Genomic DNA, 23,794 nt, shown 5'->3' with positions numbered 1-23,794 from the left:
AAGTAAAGTAACCTGCTAAAAGCCGTGAGCTTGTTTTGCACTAATAAACATGAACCACTAGACTGTGACAGCAAATAACATGTTTGAGACTGTGGGATTTCTCTAGCTGTGAGGCCTACTGTTACAAAAGGAGAGTTCAGCACCACAGACAACTGCACTTCAAAGCTGTGTTAAGTCTTTCAGTTAAGCTGTGCCTAATTAGGAGATGCTTTTTGGAATGCAGAAGTTAATTAACATGTAGGCCTCAGTGAATCACTTACACTACAACAGCTTGATAAGAAATGAAAATGGTTACGAATACCTCTAATAATAAATAATTAATAATATACAATATAACCAAGGAACTCCTGAAAGCTGTTTTGAAGGCTTTGGATGAGAGGTTTTTAAGGAATTTTAAAATTGATTGTGGGCAATGGTATAGGATGAAATAAGACATATCGCTTCTCGGCCTCTAGGTTACATTTCAGCTTCATTTGAAGCAATTTTTTAAAGCGGCATCTCGGCCATTTGGCTAAGATGCAAATAAGATCAAGCCCTGGAGGAGGAGCTACACCTACTCCTGTCAGCTTGGATCATGTAGATCAAGCCCAAGACAGGAGGTGAGAGCTCTGTCTTGTCAGCTTGGATCGGGAATGTCCCAACTTGTTGGGACTCTGAATTGGCTTTAATTTGACTTGATTGGATTGAAATAAAGTTTAAAAAAAATATCGCTTCTCGGCCTCTTGGCTAAGATCAAGTGTAGTATCGACATGCTGCACTTGGTTGAAGTCATTGGGTTACATTTCAGCTTCATTTGAAGCAATTTTTTAAAGCGGCATCTTGGCCTTTTGGCTAAGATGCAAATTAGATCAAGCCTTGGAGGTGGAGCTACACCTACTCCAATCAGCTTGGATCATGTAGATCAAGCCCAAGATAGGAGGTGAGAGCCCTGTCTTATCAGCTTGGATCGGGAGTGTCCCAACTTGTTGGAACTCTGAATTGGCTTTAATTTGACTTAATTGGATTGGAATAAAGTTTAAAAAAAAACCTGATTGATTATGACTCCATAAACTCATGGAAAGTGAACTATGCTAGGGTAAGCTTTCAGCCCACAGTTTAAACAAACAGCTCAACCTCCTACTGGATGTGTTGTACCTGGCGGAAACTCTTATGTTACAATGGGGACTTTTCAATGTGACAATGAAGGGGTCACCCTGAAAAATATTTTGTGAAAAGAACACATTTTATCACAGTCAGAAGAAAGTGACTTGGCCAACCATTTCTCGTACGATGGTTGACAATCAACAAGTGCTGATCATCCACTGATAGTTTTATGTTAAGTTTCCTCTTGTAATATTATTACTGAATTGCTTGCACTGTAATGCTCTTTTTTATAATTACATTTAGATTTTGTGTTAGCAGTTGGTTTGAGATACAGTGAAATCCTATTGATCAAACCTGTATTGCTTGTGCAATTTCCTATGAATCGCAAGCAAAAATCATAAATCTCTGCATTCCAGTTGGGGGGCCGAGGCCAGTCACAGAATCCCCACAGTACAGAAGGGGGCTATTCGGCCCATCAAGCCTGCACTGTCAACAATCCCAGTAATCACACATACTTACGCTGCTAATCCAACTGACAGAAAGGGGCAATTTGGTATGGACAATCAACTTAACCTGCACATCTTTGGACTGTGGGAGGAAACTGGAGCACCCGGAAGAAACCCACACAGACACAGGGAAAATGTACAAACCCACACAGACAGTCACCTGACGCTGGTTGAACCAGGTTCCTGGTGCTGCAAGGCAGCAGTGCTAACCACTGTGCCACCATGCTGCCAAGCACCTTTAAATCATTTAATGCTGTTCCACTGAATTGAAAGTTTTCCTTACTTCAGCCAACTCTGCAAATGTTCTGTGTTAGAACAATAACGTTTGGAAATGTATACTTTGTAGGCAGTATTGTATGGGGTGGCACAGTGGCTAGGGCTGCTGCCTCAAAGCGCCAGGGACCCAGGTTTGATTCCCAGCTTGGGTCACTTGGCTATGCACAGTCTGCATGTTCTCCCCGTGTCTGCGTAGGTTTCCTCCAGGTGTTCCAGTTTCCTCCCACATTCCGAAAGATGTGCTGGTTAAGTGCATTGACCATGCTAAATTCTCCCTCAATGTACCTGAACTGGTGCCAAAGTGTGGCAATTAGGGGATTTTCACAGTAACTTCATTGCAGTGCTAATGTAAGCCTACTTGTGACGCTAATAAATAAATTTCAAAAAGCATTCAGAGTGCCATGTGATGGCTACGTGCTATCAATGTGAAGATTATCTCATACTAAACTGAAAGGATAGTGGAGAAAGGGTGAGAAGAGGAGGTTCCAGCTGTTGCGTCTCATGTTGGACCCAACAGCGGCACGGTGGCACAGTGGTTAGCACTGCTGCCTCACAGTGCCGGCAATCTGGCTTGGATTCCCGGCTTGGGTCACTGTCTGTTTGAAGTTTGCACATTCTCCCTGTGTCGGCGTGGGTTTCCTCTGGGTGCTCTAGTTTCCTCCCACAGTTCAAAGATGTGCGGGTGAGGTGGACTGGCCATGCTAAATTGCCCCCTAGTGTCAGGGGACCAACGAGGGTAAATGCATGGGATTTTGGGGATAGGGCTTGGGTGGGATTGTGGTTGGTGCAGTCTTGATGGGCTGAATGGCCTCCTTCTTCATTGTAGGATTCTATGATTCTATGAACACAGTAGGGAGTAGACAAAAGATCCTTTTCAGACAATACCACAGACGTGGGGCTAATTTTTTGAAAAGGCAGTGCCAGGTACTGTGCCACCATTACAACTTCTGGATTGATGCTGTAGGTGAACATGTGGCTGAAGGAATATTGGCTGGAATTTTCTGGCCCTTCCCAGCACCAGGCTCTTCCAATCCTGCTGAAGCAAATAGACATTTGAATGGCTCACCGTGTCTTCCAGCCCTGCCTCCACCATGACGGGGCTGGAATATTCTGCCCAATGTCAAAAGGACGGAAATTATGTCCATTGGCTGAAATTTCCCACGAACTGGGCTTGGACCAGCATCAAAGTAGAAAGAAAAACAGGAAGGTCATCAGGACTCAAAGTAATAAATTGGGTATTGGCCCGGATTGGGGGATATAGAGAAGGCTCCGGCAGGGAAGATAGTACAGAAATGAAATGTCAGATGTCAGAGCAGTCAGAAATTGTGCGTTAGGCACCATAGATAAAGGGAAAACTGTACATCATAAAATCCCTACATTGTAGAAAGAGGCCATTTGGCCCGTACCCATTGAGTCTATACTAACATTCTTTAACACAGTAGCCTCACCCTATCTATGTTGCCTGACACATTTAGCATGGATAATTAATCTAACCCTGACATCTTAGGACATGAAGGGACAATTTACCATGGCCAATCCAGCTCACCTACTTGTCCTTGGACAATGAGATGAAAGCAGAGCACCAGAAGGAAACCCATGCACTCACAGGGAGAATGTGCAAACTCTACACAGATATTCACCCAAAGCCAGAATTGAACCCTGTCCCTGGTGCTATGAGGTAGCAGTGATAACCATTGTGCCAACCTGTTGCCCAAGATGAAAGATATAAAGAAATAAAATTAGCAGAGGGCACCATAAAGTTTGTGAGAAAAACATTAGCGAAATATAGATTAGGATGTAAGCATGGTAGCATGGCCCCTTTAAGGGGTGATTCCTCATGGCGACGTGATTGGGCTGGACCCTATGGAAAGGAAACGCAGAAAGCAAAGCCAACTGGACACAAGAGCACCCATCCTAAGTACGGGAGGAAGCTCAGCTGGTTCCAGGAAGAAGCGAGCAAAAGTATATGGCAGTTCTATCAGGTCTTTTGACATAAATAAATATTATCATAATAAACTATTCATAAATTGAAGCCACAATGAGTTATCTTCGAAGCTATTACACTGATGACAAGGAAAAACATTTGTTAGTCATTGGGAAATCACAGTGTGAAGCTAGGAGGAGAGTGAGCGTCAAAGCTATAAAGAAGCAAACTACATAAAAAGGCCTTTCAATGGAAAGTTTGAGCCATTCCGTCCAGAAGTAGGGCAATATATTAAAAGGCTGCATTACTTTTTTGTGGTTAATGAGATCACAGCGAAGAAAAGCAAAAGGTGACACTACTCACAATCAGTGGCCCACAAATTTACAACCTATTGAGGAGTTTTACGTCACCTGATGCTCCAAATTGGTCAAAAATCATTTTAACCCTCAACATTCTATTATCATGTTGAGGTATATATTTCATTCTATAGTTCAGGAGACAGGGGAAGCAGCCTCCAGTTTTGTGGTCAGGTTGAAAGGGTTAGTGGAGCATTGCAAATTCTGCCGAGCTTTAGGGGAGATGTTAAGAGACTGTTTGGTCTGCGGGATAAAGAGCCTCATAATACAGAAAAAAATAGCCATTTGGGACTGAAATAAGGAAGAACTTCTTCACTCAGAAAGTTGTGCAGAGCTCGACCACAGAAAGCTGTTGGGGTCAGTTTGTTAGGTACGTTCAAGAGGGAGCTTGTGGCTAAAACGATCAAGGGTATGTAGAGAAAGCAGGAGTGGGATACTGGAAGTGCATGATCAACCATGGTCATATTGAATGGTGGTGCAGGCTTGAAGGGCCAGATTATCTACTCCAGCATTTATGTTCTATGTTTCTATCTATGTTTCTATATTAGTGGCTGAGATCAAAATTTCCTGAGGAGATGGCCCAGACAATTAATTGCGCTGAGGAGGGCGTAAGCGCAAGACATGCTCCGTGAGGTGAAATATTTGTGCTTTGAGGATTGCCTGACTGAGGGTGCAGAAGGCTCTGAGAGAGGGAGTATAACACTGGAGGAGGAAGCTTGTTTTCAATATAGGGAACAGCACTCCCAAGGAACTCACCAGCGCAGAAATTATATACGTTGTTGGTGTAAAAGGAAGGGTCATTTACAAGCATGATGCTTGTATATTTACTTATACAGGTGAGACGTTGAAGACAGTCATGTCCACCACAGCTGCAGTATCCTAGAGAAACCAAATAGCGTAACTACCTGTTCCAGTAATTGTGGGTTACACACGTTATCTATTAGGTCGAGATTGGTCTTGAAGCAGATAAAATTAGAGTGGCTGGAAATATTAAACATTCAGGGTGAAGATTTTCAGGAGGTTTTCCAAAAGGAACAGGGATGAATAAAAGCGGCTTAAGCCAAAATTCATTTGAACACCGAGGCAACACCCTAAATTCCCTTGGTCCGCACTTCATAAGAACATAAGAAATAGGAGCAGGAGTAGGCCATCCAGCCCTTCGAGCCTGCCCCGCCATTCAATAAGATCATGGCTGATCCGTCACTGCTCAGTTCCACTTTCCCGCCCTCTCCCCATAACCCTTAATCCCCTCTCCTATCAAAAACCCATCAACCCGCGTCTTAAAAATATTTAGCGAGGCAGCCTCCACCACTTCAACGGGCAGAGAATTCCAGAGATTCACCACCCTTTGAGTGAAGAAGTTCCTCCTCAACTCCGTTCTAAACCACCCCCCTTTTATCTTGAGGCTGTGCCCCCTAGTCCTACTGTCTTTTTTGAGCGGGAAGAGTCTTTCCACCTCTATCCTATCCATCCCATTCATCATCTTATACGTCTCAATGAGATCTCCCCTCATTCTTCTAAACTCTAACGAGTACAAGCCCAGTTTATTCAGCCTCTCCTCATAGCTCAACCCCCTCAACTCCGGTATCAGCCTAGTAAACCTCCTCTGCACTCCCTCCAAGGCCAAAATATCTTTGCGCAGGTGCGGCGCCCAAAACTGCACACAGTACTCCAGCTGCGGCCTCACCAATCATAAGGATGAAGTAGAGCTTGGGAGATTGGAAAACTTAGGTGTCAAAAAACCTGCTCAATTCTCCAAATGGTCTGCACCCATAGTCACTACCCTCAAACCACATCACATTGTGAGAATCTGTGGGGATTATAAGTTGATTGCAAATCGAGGAGCTCAGATAGATAGATTCCCCATTCTTAGATTTGCAGAATCACTATACCAAATTAAGTACATCAAGTTAGACCTCAGTCATGTCTACTAGCTGGTGTTGGATGAAGATTCCCAGAGGTTAGTTACTATCAGCACCCACAAGGGGCTATACCAGCATACATGTTACCTTTTGGGGTTTCATTGGCCTGTGCCATTTTCTAGTATATGATGGAAAGTTTATTATAAGGCAATCCTTGATTTATCTCGGTGACATGCTAATTACAGAAACTCACCTGAGGAACACAGAGAGGGAAGTTTTGAGAAGATTTGGAGGAGCAGGCGTCCATTTGAAATGAGAGAAATGCACATTCCAGGTGGATGAAGTTACATACCTGGGTTTCAGGATAGATGCGAAAGACCTACATCCTTTGGAGGATAAATACCAGTCATAAAGGAAGTATCACAATCAAAAAATGTGCTGGAGCTAAAATAGGTCCTAGGAATGGTAGGCATTTCACCATTGTATCAGATCATAAACTATTTCTGCATTTATTTCAAGAGCATAAATTGGAGCCACAAATTGCCTCTATAAGACATGGGGAGTTTTGTTAGTTAATCTTTCCAGCATTGACACAAATATCGTATGCCGATGCACTCAGCCACTATCTCCGCCACAGACAGTACCATCACCACCTGTACCACCAGAAATAATGTTGGTGCTGTACCTGATAGACTTTACTGGTTCCGGTTACTCATATTAAAACCTGAATCAAAAGGGACCCATTGTTGTCAAAAGGGAATGGTGATGCAAGAATGGTGATACGATAAGTCAGAGCAAACCAGGTCTTACCAGCACAGTAGAGTGAAGATAAAATGTGGGAATGGCATGTTGTTGTGGGGGGACTTGTGCTACCCCAGGGTGACAGTTCTTATTACACAAGGCACACCCCGGACAAGATAAGATGAAAACACTTGCCCAAGGTTATAGTTGGTAGCCGAGCATCAATAAAGAAAACAGAAGAATGGTCAGCCAGTCCCCAAATTGTGAAGCAGGAAGTATAACTGTCAAAATTAATGAACTGCAAACACAATTCAATTTAGTTGGTACGGCATTGTATTCAGTACTGAGACGTGGCTGTATGCTTAGAACTTGGTACAAATAAAGTTAGTTTTGCTGCATAAGGGAGGCTGGGAATTTGACAGAGGACAAATTTATATATTCAATGTGTATGCCAGCCCCCAGCTCCCTTCACCCCCAGCCCCACTTCTCAATCACAACTTACACTCATATTGGTGGTCCACCTCAAATTTCCATCACAATAATAATTTTGCACTCGGCAGGCTGGTAGGCCCATGGGCAGCCAACACATTAGGCTGCAAAATAGAACATGAGGGTGTCCTGGTGTCATTGTGGTGCCTTGCGACATTTCGAGAGCAAGCGCCTGTATGGTTCGTAACCCTGCCCACCAACAGTTAAAGGGACAATTAAGCCTGCTTTAAGAGAAATTGTCTGCCATTTTGAGTGAGCCATGTGCTTATACGCCCTGCATGTGGACCATTTGGCCAGGGGGATCCTTCACATTCCTTATGAATTCCACATTCAGGGTGGGATAAAAGCCACACACAATATGGCAAGGTGAATAAGTAGGAGTTTTGATGTGAGTTGGTTGGCAGATAGTTTCTGAATTTTTTTTTCAGTGTTCTGGAGAACTTCTTGATTTTTTTTTACCATTTGCAGAAGTTTTTCACCAAGAGGCCCCTTGGATGCAGGCGCCTGTGCAACTATCTATACAAAAATGGACATTTTCTACACTGCTGGAAGGACCTCATCAGGAGGGAGAAGAGGGTCAGAATGGAGCGGAGTCTACTTTCCCACAGGCAGCCTTCCAGAATCAGACCTTTGGTATGAGAGGCACACCCAGAAGGAATGCTGGGGCAACAGGAAGTGCAAAGCTGGAGAAGGGGGTCGTTACCCAGCTGGCAGAGTTTACAAGCAAAGCTCATACTGTCTTTACGTGTCTGAAGTTCAGTGCTGGAGAATGCTCCTCCACTCCAGGGAAGCTATCACCTTGAGAGCCCCTGAATTCTAAGGTTCTGGGTTCAAGTCCCACTCTAGGCTTGAGTACCAATATTAAAGCTGACACTTCAATATAGTACTGAGGGAACGCCGCACTGTTGCAAATGCTGGGTGACATTTTCTGGTTGTGCTTGTCCCAAGGCCAGAAAATCCGGCTTGAGGTCAACAGACCTTTGCCTGCTCCCACCAGCCATGATTCCTATGGCAGACAGGATGGGAAAATTCCACCTCCTGTCTTTCAGATGAGATGTTACACCAAGGTCCTATCTATTTGCTCAGATGATGGCGAAGATCTGATGATCCCATTTTGAAGAGCAGCAGAGGTATCCCTAGTGTACTCACCAATACTTAGGCTGGAATGCTCCCATCCTGCCCGTCACTGGAATTTTAGAGGGTGGGTTGTGGAGAATTGAGATGCTATTGACTGTTGGGCAGGAATTTCCAGCTTCTAGACAAATGCGGCCATAAAATTCCGTCCTTATTCTTCAATCAACATCTCTCAAAATAGATTATCTGGCCATTATCACATTGTTTGCTTGTTGTGTGCAAGTTGGTTACCATGTCTCCTACCTCACAGTGGTGACTATATTTTAAAGTTATTCACTGGCTGTAAAGCATTTTGAGGTATTTGTTGGTTGTGGAAAGAATTATATCAATGCAAGTCTTTTTCAAATTCTGCAATCCTTGCAACAGACTTTAGAGATGAACTCCTGCAGCCTGCTGTTGGAAACCTGAAGGCATTTTCCCCAGTCAATCTCAGTCACTTGACAGCATCTCTGTGAAGGTAAATGATTCTCTCGGTGCTGAGAGATTCCTTTTCCACCTTCATCTGCTTCTTCTCAGTTGTGCTTCATGCATCACCCAAGAAATTGACCTTGGATTAACTTGGCAGAATGCAGTGCTGGCTGAAGCTTCTGGGACATACACCTGGAGGGACCCATTAGTTCTTCATGGGTTAGACTTGCCCATTAACAAGACATTTACAAGAATAGGGAGGAGAAAATATTTTGCTAGAATGTAAATGCAGCAGCCCTTGAAAGATAGCTGGCGTGATGTATCCAGGCATTCTCAGTTTGTGCAATAGTTGGGAGTGTGAACAGGTACTACCTAGTACCCATAAATGCTGCACAGGAAAATGCTTTCCTGTGACTCTCCCTGACCAGAGACGGATATCATGGCGGGGGGGCAATGCTCCAAGCTCGCTGCGCCTGGCACAGACTATGCTGATTCCAGAGGATAATGTGCAGCCTAAAAATCCATTTTGCATCTAGTGCTAAGAATGAACCAGATCGCACCCAGAAGGAAAGCGATGCCAATTAGCATATTTAAAGTGGTATTTGAATATGCATAGTCCATTCAAATCCCAGCACACAGAATTCTCTGGCCTTTGGGGAAGATGTGATAATGGCGAGAATCATTGCTGGTGTCCACTAAGTGCGGTGGTCACGCTGGAGGGTTCGGAGGTCAATTGAAACATTCAGGTGGGCAGGGACATGAGTGAGCAGTGCCCATTAGGCAGTGCCCTGGCAATGACCACCAGGTTCTCCTGCAGTGGTCAATAGGCAACTTAACAATGGCTAGCAGGCACCCTGGGTGTGTGCCAGTTGGGTGCGGCCAGAATGCTTGGGCAGAGTGCGGGGGCAGGGGGTGGTCTCCCTGAGTGGGAGTTATGCAGAGGGGGGGGTCATGTAGCATTGGATAATATCAGGGATCATAATGGAGCGAGGAGGCACATCAAGGCTTAGGCAGGGGGATCAATTGGGAGAAAACCGATGTCCCAATGCCAGCAAGCTGTGTTGAGGAAGGGGTGAGGGAACACCCTGCTGGGAGGTGGGTCCCAATGTCCATGGTGGAAGGGAGCGAGTCTCAAATTTCACTGTAAGATTGGGGCACCCTTGCAAAACAGCGCATGACTGCTCTGAAGCGAGCTCATCGGCTTGTTTAGGCCACACCCCCTCCCCCCCTTATCGGTGTGGAACTCCGAACTCTCCAAAAGAGTGAGTGAGAGCGGAAGGATTGCATGCGGAGCGTGCCTGAGAGTTTGGTGTAGATCAGTCTATTATCCTCATCATTATGACTCTTAGAATTCTGCCCCATGAGCCTCTATATTCCTTCATCAAATGCAGTGAAAATCTACATTGTGACTGAGCCACCTTCATTCTCATTCCTTCTGCTCCCTTTGTGTTCAGTCTTTGCCCCTCAAAATAATCTTCTCCGACGCACTGGCTAACAGTGAATACCGACAGAATCTGTGAGGTATTTGGGGTATGCAAGAGGGCTGTTGGAAAGGATGCCAACAGGATGCCATTTCCTATCAGCTGATGAAGGAATGGATGTGTAACAAGGGACATGGTGGAAGGTGCACACAGCAAATGACATTCTACAGCAGGAAGGAAACAAGGTACTGCAGTGTGCCTCCGTAACCAGACATGGATCATAAACGTGAGATGTCCTTTTACCTGAAGCTGTTCTCCACCCAATGTGAGCATCGAGCCTTTATCAGAAATGTAGTCAATGTCTGTGCACTGTGCCATGCATATTAACAAACTCTGCCACCTGCTGCCATGGCCTTTTGGCCATTGCTTTTGTGCTTTTGAACTGGAGCATGACTAAAGGGCATCCCTCCTGCGATTCCTTTCCCACACATTTCCATTGCTCTCATCCTCAAAGGGCCGGTGCCCTACTTCCTCAGATGTTGTGACTAGAATTGGGCACACAATTGCAATAACAATAAAAAGTATCCTCTGATGTCAATTAAGTTAGAAAAACAACAATCCTGGAGTTTCCTTCTGCCCTGTGATCACAGAAATTGTGACACGGGTCATCAGGGTGTGAAGCCAACTCTGCCAATTCAATGCGACAAACACCGTTGCGACACAGCTGCCATATTCTGGAACTCTCTGGGCAAGTATTCATGTTCCCATGAATTTTATCAATTTCACACAAAAGGTAGATGCCAGGACAGGCAAAATTGTGTCCTCTCCAGTAACAACCTTATCACATAACACAGAAGAGGTGAAGATGCCAGTGTTGGACTGGGGTGGGCACAGTAAGAAGTCTCACAATACCAGGTTAAAGTCCAACAGGTTTATTTGGAATTGTGAGCTTTCGGAGCACCGCTCTTTCATCAGGTGAGTGGATGAAGGAGCGGTGCTCCAAAAGCTTGTGGTTCTAAATAAACCTGTTGGATTTTAACCTGGTGTTGTAAGAATCCTTCCAAAACAGGAAGGTAAACAAATATTGAGCAACCATCACAAGCCATGTAAGCAGCTTATAACTTCTAATTAATTACAAGTAAAATGATCTGCATTCACAAGTTAACACTTCAGCAGAAGTCCTGAAGGAACAGGCCAGATTGTCTCTGAATATTGCAACCCATTCTGGACTCTAAAATGTTGATGAACAATGGAACTGGAGAGCTGCCAATATTTAAGAACATTGGCAATAGGAGCAGGAAAATCTCCTCATGTCTGGACAGTTATTCAATAAAATTATGGCTAACCCTTTAGCTTAATTCCTGCTCTAACCCCATAGCTCTCAGTTTCCAGAGTGCCCAACAATCTCTCCATCTCAGTCTTGAATATACTCAAAGAATGAGCCTGTGGAGCTCATTTGGGGTAAAGAATTTCCAAGATTTAAAACACTCTGAGTTAAGAGGTTTCTCCTCATCTCAGTCCAGAAAAGACTGATCTAATCCTGAGGTCACAATGCCTTCTGGGGAAACAGCCTTTCACATTTTCCCTACCATGTCCTCTGTAAGTTAGTGGGCAATTCTCCCCAAAAAATTCTAAGTGCCGAATTCATGTAAAAACTGGAGTAAATCACATTGGTTGTTCAGTGGGATTTTCGAAATGAATCTTCTACACTCTGTGCACTGCAGAATGCACCAGTGTGACTCACTCCAAAAATCTGTAGGTGAGGGCTATTCCCGCTGGTGAGGCCGGCAGCATAGAGCCGAGCGGACCATGACGCACGCGTCGATCTGTCAGTACCCAGATCAGCGCATGTGCAGCAGCCCTGCAATACTGGCCTCCTGATCGCTGGCCAGCCCCATAATCCTTACATGGATGGCCATGTGACCCTCTTCCATCCCCTCCCATGGCCCAATCGCTGGCCCCAAGCATGCCTGGGCCAGCCTCGACCTCAACCACCCCCTGCACCCTCCACCCCCCCATTCCCAACCCACCTCGATGTGCCCAGAAGCAACCCCCACTCTGGCACCCCACCTTGTAGGGAGCCTCGAAGGCCCCCCCCGCCTCCCCCAACCACTCCAGTTTTGTCTGGCTACCATCTTCCTGCAAGTAGGAGGCTATACTAAACTCCAATGGAGTGAACCACTGATTTCCAGCATGGTGCTGACATACTGGGAATTCAGCTTTCGGAGACCTGCGGAGGCCATGGTACCCAGCGGAGAGCCCATGTAATGGCCTCTGCTAGAGATTCCTGAACTGCTGCGCTACAAAAGCAATGCAGTGCGCTGGGGGAATCGCCCCCTTAATCTTTCCATAAGATCACATTTTTTTTAAGTTCTAGAGAATTTCTCCAGGTTTTCTCCGGGTGCTCCGGTTTCCTCCCACACCCCAAAGATGTGCTGTTATGCTGATTGGCAGTAATAAATTGTCCCTAAATTAGTTTCCCTCAATGTGGATGGCCATAAAACATTAGACAAGGGTCATGGGTGGAGGGGGGGACTGGTGGTGTTGAGATGGCGGCGCGGGCTCGTTGGGCTGAAGGGCCTGTTTCCCAGGCTGTTTTTGTTCTTTGTTCTTTGAATTCTACTGAATTGTAGGGCTGTCCTCTCAACTCAGGGGTCAAAACAATTGCACCTCAACTGAGGCAAACAAAACTGTGAGAGCTCTCACAGTGTACTATCTCCAAAGTCCTGTATAATTGCAGCAAGAATTCTTTACAATTATACTTCCAACCTTGTGCACTAACGACTATCCCCTCTTTCCTTACCTTTTCTTCCGCTGTCTCCCACTCATCTCTCCTCACTGTCCTCCCCCACGTCTTCATCTGTCACGGCTTACCCTCTGATTTCAGCTTCTCTGCCATTTGGCCATTCACACTATCTATTCACTCTATGGACTGCCATTAGCAGCCTTTCCTCTTGTTCTTGTAGCGATGACTCATCTTTCATTCCCTGCAGTATAAATATCTCCCATTTTCTATGCCATTCAGCTTTGACAAAGGATCATCTGGACTCAAAGTGTCAGCCCTTTTCCCTCCTTATAAACGTTGCTAGACTGGCTGAGGTTTTCCAGCATTTTCTCTTTTGATATTTGCCTTCCTAATTGTTTGCCATATCTTCATGTTAACTTTCTGTGATTCATGTAGAAGAACATAGAAGAATACTTACATTAGCTAGGTTCTCACATTTTTCAAATATATTTTACTATTTTATTCTTGCTACCAGATATGTTCGTCCATCAATGTATAGCACTGGTGCAAGGCCATTATATGATCTAGCTGACAATTTGTTTAATAATGGGTCAAGAATGATAATAAACAAAAGTTAGCAGTCTACATTCTCTCCAGTGCCAATCCACTGATGATCAAAATCCTCAAATCTGTTGCAATTCAGTTTAGTAATTTACAAAGCTGTATTTGAAAAGGTATTCAATAATTATGGTTTTAACTATTCAGGATTTTTTAAGCTTTAAGTTTATTTATTAGTGTCACAAGTAGGTTTACATTAACACTGCAATTAAGTTACTGTGAAAATCCCCTAGTCGCCACACTCTGATGCCTGTTCAGGTGCACTGAGAGATAATTTAGCATGGCTAATGCACCTAACCAGCGTGTCATTCAGACTATGGAAGGAAAGTGGAGCACCCGGAGGAAACACATGCAGAAATGAGGAGAACATGCAAACAGTGACCCAAGCCGGGAATCAAACCCAGGCCCCTGGCGTTGTGAGGCAGCAGTGCTAACCACTGTGCCACTGCTCATGAAAGTGAATAACTATGGCCATTATTTTACAAAATGGGGAGAAACTATAGCTACTGCAATCAACACTGATGAATACTCTCAACCTGTCCCAATAACCAACAGTGTTCCTATTGTATTGTTTACATATGGTTGCAACAAATAGTGACTCATTTTTTATTCTTTCATGGGTCATGAGTGTCACTTGCTAGGCTAGCATTTATTGCCACACCTAATTGCCCTTGGGAAGGTTATGGTGAGCTGATTTTTTGACTACAGGGCTCCTGCTCTGACCAAGACCGCAAGAAACTGCAAAGAGTATGAACATAGCCCAGTCCATGATGCAAACCAGCCTCCCACCCATTGACTCTGTCTGCACTTCCCACTGCCTCAGCAAAGTAGCCAGCATAAGGACACCAGGCTCTTTGGACATATTCTCTTCCAACTTCTTCCATCGGGAAAAAGATACAAGAGCCTGAGGTCACGTACCAACTGACTCAAAAACAGTTTCTTCCCTGCCGCCATCAGACGAATGGATCTACCTCATATTGAGTTGCTCTTTCTCTACACCCTATCTATGACAGTAACAATACATTCTGCACTCTCTCATTTCCTTCTCTATGAATGGTATGCTTTGTCTGCATAGAGCACAAGAAACAATACTTTTCACTGTATACCAATACATGCGACAATAATAAATCAAATCAAGCCAAAATCTTGAACCACTGCAGTCCATATGATGTAGGTACGCAGTGCTGCCAGGAAGCGATATAAAGTTTATTTATTTATGAGTCACAAGTAGGCTGACATTAACACGGAAATGAAGTTACTATGAAAATCCCCTAGTCGCCAAATGACAGCGCCTGTTCGGGTATGCTGAGGGAGGAGTTAGCACGGCCAATGCACCTAACCAGCATGTCAAACTGTTCAGACTGTGGGGGAAACCAGAGCACCCGGAGAAAACCCACACAGACGTGGAGAAAATATGTAGATGCCACACAGGCAGTGACCCAAGATGAGAATCGAACCTAAGTCCCTAGCGCTGTGAGGCAGCAGTGCTAACCATTGTCCCACTCTCAGATAAGCAGTGGTTCGCTTTATAGTTTAAATAAACAGAGAAGCGGAGTTGGTTACATTATTTCACTTTTGCCAGACTGCAATTATAATTACCGCTATTACAAATTTGACTTATTCTTTTCCCCCTCAGGCGCAAGCCAATTATCAAGGACTAGCTGAAAAATGGAAACATTATATTCTAAAACAAGTTAATTATTTTAATTCCAATTAGACATGATAGCTTCAAGTTTAATTTACAGTGCATTACCATTTATAGTTGAAGCATACAAAGCAACTCCTAGAGGAAAATATAAACTTAATTATTTAAGAAATATACCATTTTTGTTTTGAGCTCTCCCTTACAGAGTCCACTTTCTCTTATTTATTGAAAGACAACACAAGCATCAGTGAAGGTTGATGTCAATTAATATGATGTGGTGGTTGAGTTACTAATAAGCATACTTCCAACAGGAGGTTGTTAAGCAGAAGAAAGTAGCATGAAATTCTGAAAGTTCTTGAGTAGTGGGAGACGTTTGTAAAAACTTACCGTGGTAAGTCTACAGATGCCACATAGCCTAGAATGATCAGGGGTTCCCAAAATGTGGGTCACGGTGGAGGAGTAATTAGGGTCATAAGATCTGAGGCAGCGATGGAGCCGAGATTCAGATTGGACCGCCATGCAATTTATCCCAAGGCCCCTTTAAATAGGCACAATCTGCGGGCCTAGCCTCATGGATGACACCAACAGAGCCTGACTAATGATAAGTAGTTTCCGTTGGTATTTTTGTGCCTGTATCCGCGATGTTTCAACTCCTACCCCACTCAGCAAACAACCTCTCCCTTCCTGCCCCACTCCAGGACCAAATAATTGAGGCCACATCAAGTGTGAACCATGGAAACAGGATCGCTGTTGAAAAAGATGTTAAGGAAGCGCTGGCCTAGATTATCCATGAGCTATGAAAGTAGTGATGTTAATAAGCCTTCTTTAGTACAGCTGAGTGTTTTGCTAGACTATTTTGAGGCAAAGAGCTAAAAACATATTGCTGAGTCATACATAGGTCAGACTGGGTAAGGGCAGCAGAAATCTTCCCCTAAAACATATTAGTGAGCCTGATGGGTTTTTATACAATTCAGTCGTTTTGCTTTCACCATTAGTCATACTCATTTTATATTCCAGAGTGACTTAATTAAATTTAAATTCCCAGCTGTGGTGGTGGAATTTCAACTTGTACGTAGATCATTAATCCAGGCCACTGAATTGCTTGTTTAATAACTTATCCACCATGCTAGGGTGGCCCCTATCGCTCACACCTATCACGCAATCAATGAAAGCAAAAATTATCTTAGCAGTTTTCAGATAAGTGCCCAAGATAATATTGAGAATGGGAGGGTGAATAACTGCCCAGCAGAACTGTTGTATGGTCGGGCAATGTAGTGTGAGATAAAACAAAGTCAAAATGACAGACTGCAGGTACCACTGTTCAAAATGTGGCTGACTCACAGGTCATAGAAAACATCCTTTCTGGGTATATCACGGCTTGATTTGGCTTCTTCTCTGACCAAGACCGCAAGAAACTACAAAGAATTGTGAACGTAGCACACTCCACCATACAAACCAGTCTCCCATCCATTGAGTCTGCCTACACTTCCCGCTGCCTCAGAAACACAGCCAGCATGATCAAGGACCCACACATCCCGAATGGACTTCTTCCAACTTCTTCCTGCACTCCGTGAACTTATTGTTTGTCTTTGATGAAGATTCCAATCAAAAGAATACATATAAATGTATATATGTGAAGGAGCTAGTCCATTGACCGCTCATCAGTGTTAACGGATGCTTGCTAAGATTCTGATGAGACCAAGTCTCTCGAACTGTGATACTGCAAAGGCAAAGGTGAGAATTCTCCCGCTACAGTGAACGGAGATTTGGCTGTGCGCTAAATTCTTTGCCCTCACTGGCAGTGGTGGCAGGGTGTGAATGGTTGGAGAATTTTCACCTTTGCCTTTGCAGTATCACATTCGAGAAACTTGATCCCATCAGAATCTTAGCAAGCGGGCGTGAACACTGATGAGCAGTCAGTGACTGGTTCCTTTCAGATGTATGCATTTATATATATTCTTTTGTTTGGAATCTTCCCCAAGGACAAACAATAAGTTCACAGGAAAATGATACAAAAATCTGAGATTATGTACCAACTGACTGAAGAACAGCTTCTTCCTTGTTGCCATCAGACTTTTGAATGGACCTTTCACATGTTAAACTGATTTTTCTCTATACCCTAGCTATGGCTGTAACACTATATTCTGCACCCTCTCCTTTCCTTCTCCCCTATGTACTCTATGAATGGTATGTTTTGTCTGCATACCGCACAAGAAATAATACTGTTCACTGCATGCTAATACACGTGACAATAATAAATCAAATCAAATCAATAAAGTAAAATCAGGAGACTCCCAAATAGTGGCCAGACCTTTCTGGCCATTCACGCCAGTGAGATTCTCTGGTCCCGCTTCAGTGAACGGAGATTTGGCTGTGCACTAAATTCTATGCCCTCGCTAACAGCGGAGAATTCTCACCTTTGCCTTTGCAATTTCGCAGTTCGAGAGATTTGGTCCCATCAGAATCTTAGCAAACAACCCTGATGCAACCCTGAAGCAAGTTAACACTGATGAGCAGTCAATGGGCTGGTTCCTTCCACATGTATACATTTATATATATTCCCTTGATTGGAATTTTCACCAAAGGCAAACAATAAATTTGCAGAGAGTAGGTAAGATTTTCAAAATGAAAATAACCTTAAAAAATATTTGAGCCAGTCATCAGTGAAGGCCCCACAGTACAATAGTATGCTTGAAGTTAATCAACTTCAGAGAAAGGTGCCAGTCATTGCATTAATTAAAATAAATTGTTACAGTTTTTTTCTATAAAGATGCAATCAATAAATATATTTCTTAAAAGAATTGAAGTTGGTTTAATTAGTTTGCAGTTTAAACACAACATTTAGCTGTAGACATGAAAGGTTCAAATTGTCACTGCAGCATGATTAATTAACTCTTATAAAATATCTTTTTTAGTTTGGCAAATGAAGGATGAAAATATCATATTTACGTTAGTTTGCGATCTCATGGGATTGGTGACCAGCGAGTTGAGTAACTAAACCAACTATTTATTGTAACAAATAAACTATGCACAGAGTGCAAGAATTATGCTCCTGACTACTTTGGCTCCAGTCTTAGACTGACTGGGAAAGCCTGGGTTCAGCTCTAGGATTCGCATCCTTGAGCCTGTTTGGCTGGTCAGGTGGCATGATCCTCCCCCACCCCCACTCCCTCCTGCCCTCCCGTCCCTGAAACTTCACTTTTAAGAGTGGCACACAACAACATCCCTCCTGCATTTCATTTGCTTTGAGAATGTATTGCAAGCATTCAATGTATTAAGCCCATTCTGAATTATGGTCAAAGGGCTCTCATTTTTGGAATTGAGGCATTTCTGTCAGTTTTACTCTCACTACATTGAGGCATTGTTGTAATTTACTGACTTTTGAATGGAACTGGCTTGAGTGACTTGCTCACGAGGTCCGCTCTGTCTTTCTTCATGGTAATTTGAAGACAATCCCACTGATCTCCGTCACCAATGTGGCATCTCAAGGGACTGGTGACCACCAAGTTTAGTAGCTAAACAAACCATTTAATGTAGTGAATAAACTATGTACAGAATGCAAGAAATGTGCTTCCGACTACTTTGACTTCAGTCTCATACTGACTGGGAAAGCCCATGTCCAGCTTTACGATTCAAGTGCCTCAGCCTATTTGGCCAATTGGGTGACATGATCACATGACTCCCCCATTCTCCCCCCCACAAAACTTTGTCCTTAACAGGGGCTCTATTGTGTAATTAAAAATATTTACTCGGTGAATATCAATAAAATAGTGTATTCATAAAGCTAAAGTCCTCAGAAGATGCACAGCTCATCTTGGAGAATTGCTATCATTGAATCATAGAAATCCTGTAATGCAAAAGGAAGACATTTGGCCCACTGAGACTGCACCATCAAGAATCTCACCCAGGCCCTATCCCTATAACTCCCATGTATTTACCCTACAAATCCCCCTGACACTAAGTGTCAATTTATCATGGCCAAGCCACCTAACCCACACATAAAGGAAAATTAAAGTATTTAGAAAGAAGAAACATAAACATTTAAACATTTATGCATTAAATGTAGTATATGCAATCATGTAAACTGTGACCTAAAATACAGATTTTATGAACTAATTGATGTGATTTGGCCATCACTGGCTAGGCCAGCATTTATTGCAGATCCCTAATTTCCCTTGAGAAGTTAGTTGTGAGTTGCCGTCTTGAACAATTACAAGCCACAATGGTAGGAAAGAAGGAGTCCCAGGATTTTGATCCAGTGATAATGAGGAGATAGCTATGTAATTTCAAGCTGGGATTGGCTGTGTTTTGGATGGGAACTTGCAGGTAGTTGTATCCCCATTCACCTGCTGTGTTTGTTCTTCTGGGTCTTAGAATTTGCAGGTTTGGAATGTGCTGTTGAATTGAATGAGTTGCAGCTGGGGGGAAAGCGAATGTTTCAGGTGGTGGGTGGGATATCCACTAAGCAGGCTCCTATATTATGAAAAATGTATGGCTTCTTCCATGTTGGTGGAACTGCATTCATCCAGGCAAGGGGAAAGCATTCCATCATATTACTGATTTGTGCCTTGGAGATGGTGAACAGACAGGGGAGTCAGAAGATGAGTTACAATAGAATTCCCATTCCTGCTCTTATAGCCATAGTATTTATATGGCTGGTGAAGTCAGGTTGCTGGTCAATGCCCCAGGATGTTGAGTAATAACTAGAGTAAATCACACTTTTATTTTCAAAATGAATCTCCCCCATTCTGTGCACTGCAGAGTGCACGAGCGTGATTCACTCCAGAAACTAGTGGGTAGGAACTATCATGAGGCCAGCAGTATAGTCCTGAGCAAGTCACTGCACATGCATTGATCTGTCAGTGCCGAGATTGGTGCATGCACAGTGGCACTGCGGGGTGGGGGGTGGGGAGGGCCTGGTTTGTGACTGCCAGTGGGTGGGGAGGATCGGGGGGTGGGGGGGGGAGGGTGGGGGCCATTAATCCAAAAATACGCTGGTGCCGTCAGCCAGAATCACTCCATTTTTCATGCCAACACTAAACCCCCACCATTTTTTGGTAAGATTTTGCCCATTTTCATCTCCTGGGACAACTACATATCTGTTACTGTGCCAAGCTCTCAACCAATGTGCTTATTGGTCTCAAGCAACTCATTGAAATAGATTGTCCTGACCACGTCCAAGATGGTACAACCAAACACTCTGCCTGCAGAGTTCCTCAATGTCAACCACCATGAAGGAGTGGATGTTTAGTAGTCTTCCACCTCACAAGCTTCAGATAAATTGAACCATCTTACAGGAGCACGAGAACAGGAAAATGTACACAGAAGTTAGTCACTGAGGCATTGCAATTATCTGTTGTTACTTTTGTGGAATGATGAGAGGAAGACAAACGTTAATTTTCTGTTACCTGTATCTCTGAATCAAATTTCACACTCATGACGCTGAAGAAGTTTTACACTTTGAAAATACTAATACGATAGATTTAAGGATCTTGGAGAAATGGTGAGAGGGACTTTGATGCGTTTAGTAAGACGCTTTAAGACAGTGAAGAGGTTCCCCTGTAACGCTAGTCTGTAAAAGATCTCAGAAAAAGTACAGAAAAATAACATTGTAGGTAAACTAGAACAGAAGTTATCTGATTCCTCCATCATGATTGCTTTTAGCATTGGTATTGGTTCATCTTCATTCATGCATTTCATTTATTTTTATGGATTTCGCGTTTTAATGAGTTTTCTCTCTTTTGAGATAATATTGCCTCGGAGTTACATTTAACAGATCGGGATCTGTGAAGATATAAATGTTTTTTTTAGTAAATATAAACTGGAAACATATATAGGTGACGGTAGCAAACAGAAAGGATTAATATGTCATTGCTTCCAAATGCAGCAAAATGGAATGAACAGATTCTTTATGGGTTACTGTGAGGGCCAAATTACATTTTTCCTTTTTCGATATTTTTCCATAAAATAAGGCATATGACATTTCAATTTGCTGCTAAATTTGATGCAATTCATGGTCAAAAATATGCCTCCTTTACAATTCAATGCAGAATCATAGAATTATTGAATGGGTACGCCACAGAAGAAGGTTGTTTGGCCTGCCCTGTAAATTCTAGTTCTCTGCAAAATCAACTCACTTTATAGAATCATAGAAATCCTACAGTACAGGAACAGGCCATTCAGCCTGCACTGACCACAGTCCCACTCAGGTCGTATCCCCATATTCCTACATATTTTACCCACTAATCCCTCTAACCTAAGCATCACAGGATACTAGGGGGCAATTTTAACATGGCTAATCAACCTAACCCGCACATCTTTGGACTGTGGGAGGAAACCCACGCAGACACAGGGAGAATGTGCAAACTCCACCCAGATAGTAGCCCAAGCCAGGAATCGAAGCCAGGTCCCTGGAGCTGTGAAGCAGCAGTGCTAACCACTGTGCTGCCATGCCACCCATATCTCACTTGCGTGCTTTTTCACCTCAGCAAACTTTGCATAATCTGATGATTATTCAGTTCTCTTTTTGAAGCCTCAATTGACTCTGCCTCCACCACAATTTCAGGCTGCACGGATTCAATTCTCACCATTCGCTGCATAAATTAAAGTTTTTTTTCTCATGTCGCAGTTGACAATCGCTCAGTATTCTTTGGTTCTGGAACCTTCAACATATAGGCACAGGTTCTCCCTGTCTTCTCTGTCCAGAACCAACCGCCCCCCACTCCCCCACAACACCACTATAATTTTGAACACTTCAATCAAATCTCGTTTTTAGCATTTCTTCTCCAACGACAACACCTTAAGATCATTTTAATTTTAAAGTTTATTTACTTATTAGTCACAAGTAGGTTAAGTCCCTCATCCCTCAAAGTATTTTTGTGAATCTTTCCCACATTTTTCCTAACGCGTTCTCCTCATTCCTAAATTGCGCTGCTGAGTTCGATGTGTAATATTTCAGGTGATCATAACATCCTTGCTTTTGTGCTCTATTTCTCTTATTCATGAGGCCCACAAATGTTTTATTAACCACTATCTCAGGCTGCCTTGCCCCCTTCAATGATTTGTGCACATTTACCCCTAAGTCCCTCTGCTTCTGCACCCCTTTTAGAATTGTACCTTTTATTTTGAATTGTCTCTCCTGATTTTTCTCTTGTTTGCCGATTCCCCAGTCCTCTTTAAGTCCCCTTGAAAATTAACACTATTTTTCTCAAAGTTCAAAACATCTCTGAGTTTTTGGAATTCACAGAATCATAGAATCGTAGAGTTTACAACATGAAAACAGGCCCTTTGGCCCAACTTGTCCGTGCTGCCCATTTTTTAAATCTCTCAGCTAGTCCTAATTGCCCGCATTTGACCACATCCATCATTACCCATCTTACCCATGTAACTGTCTAAATGCTTTTTAAAAGACAAAATTGTACCCGCCTCTACTACTATATCTGGCAGCTTGTTCCAGACAGTCACCACCCTCTGCGTGAAAAAATTGCTCCTCTGGACACTTTTGTATCTCTCCCCTCTCACCTTAAACCTATGCCCTCTGAACATAAGAACATAAGAACATAAGAAATAGGAGCAGGAGTAGGCCATCTAGCCCTTCGAGCCTGCCCCGCCATTCAATAAGATCATGGCTGATCTGTCACTGCTCAGTTCCACTTTCCCACTTTCTCCCCATAACCCTTAATCCCTTCTCTTATCAAAAACCCATCAACCCGCGTCTTAAAAATATTTAGCGAGGCAGCCTCCACCACTTCAACGGGAAGAGAATTCCAGAGATTCACCACCCTTTGAGTGAAGAAGTTCCTCTTCAACTCCGTTCTAAACCACCCCCCTTTTATCTTGAGGCTGTGCCCCCTAGTCCTACTGTCTTTTTTGAGCGGGAAGAGTCTCTCCACCTCTATCCTATCCATCCCATTCATCATCTTATACGTCTCAATGAGATCTCCTCTCATTCTTCTAAACTCTAACGAGTACAAGCCCAGTTTATTCAGCCTCTCCTCATAGCTCAATCCCCTCAACTCTGGTTTTAGACATCCTTACCTTTGGGAAAATATATTGACTATCTAGCTGGTCTATGCCCCTCATTATTTTATAGCTCTCTATAAGATCGCCCCTCAGTCTTCTACATTACAAAAAAAAAGTCCCAGTCTTTCCAGCCTCTCCTTATAATTCAAACCATCAAGTCCTGGTAGCATCCTAATTAATCTTTTCTGCACTCTTTCTAGTTTAATATCCTTTCTATAATAGGGTGACCAGAACTGGACACAGTATTCCAGGTGTGGCCTTATCAATGTCTTATACAACTTCATCAAGATATCCTAACTCCTGTATTCAGTATTCTAACCAATGAACCCAAGCATGCTGAATGCCTTCTTCACTATTCTGTTCACCTGTGATTCCACTTTCAAGGAGCTATGAACCTGTACCCTTAGATCTCTTTGTTCTCCCCAGTGTCTTACCATTAACTGAATAAGTCCTGCCCTGGTTCAGTCTACCAAAATGCATCACCTCACATTTATCTAAATTAAACTCCATCTGCCATTCTTCAGCCCCAATTCATCAAGATCCCATTGCAATCTGAGATAATCTTCTTCAGTGCCTATTATGCC

General features: G+C 43.4%; 1 non-coding gene across 1 annotated transcript; it reads left to right on the top strand.

The window, feature by feature from the left end:
- The first annotated feature begins 706 nt into the window (after positions 1-706).
- LOC145347146 (U2 spliceosomal RNA) lies at positions 707-898 on the top strand. Its single transcript, XR_013887797.1, has one exon. It is a non-coding gene; the product is annotated as a U2 spliceosomal RNA (small nuclear RNA).
- The last annotated feature ends 22,896 nt before the right edge of the window (positions 899-23,794 follow it).

Source organism: Carcharhinus amblyrhynchos, chromosome 8, assembly GCF_965287045.1.
Source record: "Carcharhinus amblyrhynchos chromosome 8, sCarAmb.v2.hapA, whole genome shotgun sequence".
Taxonomy (NCBI): Eukaryota; Metazoa; Chordata; class Chondrichthyes; order Carcharhiniformes; family Carcharhinidae; genus Carcharhinus; species Carcharhinus amblyrhynchos.
Note: the sequence above shows the minus strand (reverse complement) of the source record. Positions and strands in the feature narration are given on the sequence as shown.